General features: G+C 39.0%; 1 protein-coding gene across 1 annotated transcript in view; it reads left to right on the forward strand.

Moving 5' to 3' along the window:
• The first annotated feature begins 2,290 nt into the window (after positions 1–2,290).
• The window catches only part of prss35 (serine protease 35), a 9,011-nt gene continuing 6,745 nt past the window's right edge, over positions 2,291–4,556 (forward strand). The window contains exon 1 of the mRNA XM_014030842.1: positions 2,291–2,494. The gene's annotated coding sequence lies outside the window, so the exon portion shown is untranslated. The remainder of the gene's footprint in view (positions 2,495–4,556) is intronic.

The following is a 4,556-nucleotide window of genomic DNA, read 5'->3' on the forward strand; positions in this document are numbered from 1 at the left end:
TTTCAGGCAACAGCTACATTGGCACCCTTCAAAATGTTTCAAACAACTCTGTAGTTTGAGAGGTGTTGATGGTAAACCACCATCAGATGTGACAGCAAAAAATCCACTAAAATAAATAAGAAAAATAAAGAGAATTAAAGACATTTCTGAACAGTTTACAGGCTGTCAGGCCTCACTCTGCCAAGCACTTCTGTGTGTTTACAGTTCCTGAAGTGTGTTTTCATTGGCCGGTGGGTCAGTCTCATAAAACCAACATTTCATTAGCAGCATGGACCCCACCCAGACATCTGTAGATGCATGTGGAACGTGCACGCACAGATGTGTGATCACCACCCACATAAATGAAAGCGTCAGTCGACGCGGCGGTCAGGTGTGCCGGCCCACCCAGGCATCGTTCTCCCACATGTGGTGGAGAACAGGTGCAGCACATCAGAGTGATTCACAGAGGTCAGTACTCAAAAACTGGTGTCCATTCAAAATAATATTCTGGGATTCCTCAGGCCTCTAAGGCCAGATGTGTGTCATAACCCTCCCTCATTTCATACACACACAAACTCATTACACACACATACTTCCATGTTTTTTCTTGGTTCATTGAGATTTCAGCTCCCTGCTGTTGGATTTTTCATCCGTCAGCTAAAAGCCTTTTGCTTTACATCTTGGCTTCATTTAAGAAAAGCCTTCAACACAAMCCTCATTCAAGGCTGCGGGTCGACTCGCCAAGACCTCCGAGGTTCATTCTGTCAGGCTGTCCTTGTCTACATGTGCTGAAGGCTCTTTTAGTGTGAAAACATGTAACCACGCAAAATATGAGAGAGAGAGAGAGAGAGAGAGAAATAAACTTTAAATATAAAACCATTATAAAATAAGTGTTATATCAAAATATTTATATAATACTTATAGACTGCTGTACACATGGGCATACAGACATAAAGAGACAAACAAACTTTGAGAAATAGAGTTTACATCCAAAAGGAATAACAAGCTAAAGGTTAATTCAAATGCAGGCCAAAGGTGTTCATTTTTGTTTAAAAAATGTAGAAGGCCATGTAATTACTTTTTTTAAATTGTCTTAATTTTCCCACAATTTTTTTTAAACACATTCTCACTCCCGACTCATCACATACTGATGCTTTTCCAAGGTTCCTTCTGYGTCCGGTTTTGACGCGTCAGGTAACCCCCTCGCATCAGTTGTTGATGCAGAGAGCTTTTCTGTGTTTGCGCCACATTGGATCTTTGGGTTGGGGTCCGTGGTTAACGTTAGGGATCAGGATTACTGGTTAGTTTTAGGTAGTGAGTTCAAGGATAGGATGTCTAAGGATAATATAAGTTAAATTTAGGGTTTGTGAGAGTTACTTGTAGTGCATTTTCTACACTTTTCCCAAAAAAAGTGACAATGGGCTGTTCCTCTTTGTTCTCTTCTTGTCAATAACATACGCGAGGGGGTTACCAGATGCGTCAAAACCTGATGCAGAGGGAACCTTTGACAAACGTAATTATGTAACGAGTCATGAGTGAGAATGTGTTGAATTTGTAGATGCCAAATGGGTTCTTAAAATTCACAGCCCAGTAAAATCTGACCTTCAGTCCTGTCACATTTTAACTCTGTTCCTCCAAACTGAAGTCAAGCAAAAGGCTATCTACAACAGGTAAGATACTGATTACATTTTCAATAAAACCTCCCTTAAATTGACCAAAATACTCATTAAGAATTGAATCATATTTAAGATAATAGTAATAGAAATTTAAGTTTTTATCTCTGAGTAAAGAAGCTATGCTTATGTACAGGTGGAAAAATAAACTGAAGTTTGAATAGTTTGACAGCTGTGTTATGTTATATGAAATAATGACTCAAAAAAACTAAATGAAGTAATAAAAGTACAATTAACAGATGGTTTTATTATAGTGGGGCCATCAGCTCAGGGTTGGTCACATATTAGCCAGCTTGAAGACAACATCCATCATGCTGCATCTTGAAATGCAACTATGATGAAAGTGCTGCAGACAGTGGGACTCACACGTCCCACTGTGGACTCAGAAGTGATTCAGTSTCAGTCTGCAGAGTTCACTCAGTGAGGTGAATGTGTTTTCTCTCTGAGCTGCAGCCTGAAAGGAGATCTGAGACCTCCAACTTCACCCCCCTCCACAGTTCACACTTTGGGTTGCATTTGGCCCCGCCCTTTTGTGAACAGCTTTTGTCTGAAAGAAAAAAAGTTTCTTTCATATTTGCTGCTCTTCCTCCCCTCCCCCCTCCCTTTGGTTCTCCCTCCCTCCTCAGCATCAAGTGCAGCCTGGGCTGAGCGCCCCGGCWGAGGCTCCTTCCTCTCAGACTCTCTGAAGGAGCGATGAGGAGAAAGCAGCTGTCACCCTGCTGACACCAGCACATCTAGGATATTCTGACATCTTTTTTTCTCACCACTGGAATCATATTTGTGTCCAAACCCAAGGAGAGCAAAGAAAACACTGGAGGAAACCATCAATCGGATGCGAGCAGGTTTGTCTCCTAATGATCACAATTTTCAGGGTATTTTTTGTAGTTTTTTTGTTTTGTTTTTTCATCATTTCACATTTCAAACAGCTTCTCTTTCAGTGTTACTTCTTTTACCCGTAGATCAAATATTTTGGGTTCTGGAACCAACTTGATTTTTGTTTCTGAATATGTTTAAATATTTTCAAAATTTTCTCTTTAGGTGCTTTTCATGGCACAATCATTAACTGCTTCTTGGGAATAACACATTTCTGCAAATCCTTTTGAACAATTATTGATTTATTATCATATCATTACGTTGAATTATAATTTTTAAACATGATTATTTTCTTTTTTTCATTTTTAGTTTCATTTAACGTTTTTTCTCTTGAAATGTCAAAGCTTCTCCTAAAAATCAAAGTTTGTCTAAAGTTTTGAAAGTTGGTCAAAGCTTTTTCCACATTAGACCTAAGCACCATCTATTGGTCRTTTTGCCTCCTGGCTGCCTCTGACTCTTGGTCTTCTCAAAGGGATGAAGAGTGCAGCCTCCTCTTCAGTTGACCGAAGTGGAAAAATGCCTGAAATAAGCCGACCAGCTTCCTCTTATTATGTGCAAACTTAATTTGTGCTGAGTCAAAGGCTGGCATTGGGTGTGTGAAGCTGAACACAAGCTAAAGGTCATTTTGTATTTTTGTTGGGCCCAGCAGTTTTACAGCTCTTGTGGGCTGCTATTTTATTTCCATCTGTTGTTTGACAGCTAGACGTTGACCACTCGGTTGGTTTTATTGGATGCTCTGTGGCAAACTCTCACCCAGAATGTCTCATGTTCAATTCCAGTTAGTTTGATTGGCAGCTCAGTTACTGAAAATAAATAAATAAATAAATAAATAAATAAATAAATAAATAAATAAATAAATAAATAAATAAATAAATAAATAAATAGTGAAGTTTGGATTTTTGCGTTAGATGATCCACAGGTGATGATGGACGTGGATGAGCTGAGTCTCCTGGGAGTTCAGCCAATGCAGGCGAGCTTATTTTCAAACTTCATTAGCATTTAATTTGAAATGGAATGCGTGTCTTTGGACCCCCTCAGGTCAACCTCACCCCCTCCTAAAAGCAGCCTGTCTGACTTACTCAGTTTAAACTTCCCAAACTGTCAAAACAAAGGCAGACATACTGAATAAAATTAACAGCTGGATTCAAACTTCTGCATCTTTCCGAATCATTTTATTTTCCTGTGTTTGAAAGTTTCTCTGTGACCTCATGGCCACAGCCCCGCTGATTAAACAAAACTCTTCCAGTTAAGAGTCTGTGGAATCTATTAAAACACACCCAGTTTTATTCATTTATCAGGATTACAGGGGACTGAGCRTTTATAGAGACGAAGCATTAACCGCCTCTCTTTCTGATGTCATTTGGGGGCACGGAGCGAGGCTTGTGGAGCCGAGAGAAGCAGATATGGTCATTACAGAGGGAGAAGGTTAACCATTGTGGCAAACCTCCAAGCCAAAGTCTTCAGCTCATTCAAACCTTCTCCTTGCTGCCTCCAGCAAAACCCAGAGAAGATAAATCTTCTCTCACCACACAGCTGATGCATCAGCCTCAGAGATGTTCTGTATTAACATCTTATTAAGCTTTCACACATTAAAATGTGTTTTTTTTTCCACACTGCTGACTTCCCCAGAACTCTGATGTTGGTTTGAATATAAGGATTGTGTCGCCTCCTTGTGGCTGTAAACTGAACTGCTGGTGTTTCTCACTAAGCACAACTGGGTCTGCCTCAGTCCAATTTGTGTCTGTGGAGGACTGAATCTGTCAGAATTAGAAATAAAAGCAGAAATGTAAGTGGACCAATAAATAAATACTTTTAAAATGCACCAATTAAATTAAGAAAGGAGAACTTTACCTCATGTTTTGTGATTTAATTAACCTTCATATAAATTATATCTTTAAGCACATAATTTAAATGTTACTGTTTTTACACACATGGAAATAAAAAGATTTGTGGGGGAAAATGATTTAAAAATAATTAAAAATAAACATTTAAGAGACACAAATGCATGTACAAGTAAAAGGAAAACTATAT

The sequence above is a fragment of the Austrofundulus limnaeus genome, unplaced genomic scaffold (assembly GCF_001266775.1).
Source record: "Austrofundulus limnaeus strain Quisiro unplaced genomic scaffold, Austrofundulus_limnaeus-1.0 Scaffold1127, whole genome shotgun sequence".
NCBI classification, from domain to species: domain Eukaryota; kingdom Metazoa; phylum Chordata; class Actinopteri; order Cyprinodontiformes; family Rivulidae; genus Austrofundulus; species Austrofundulus limnaeus.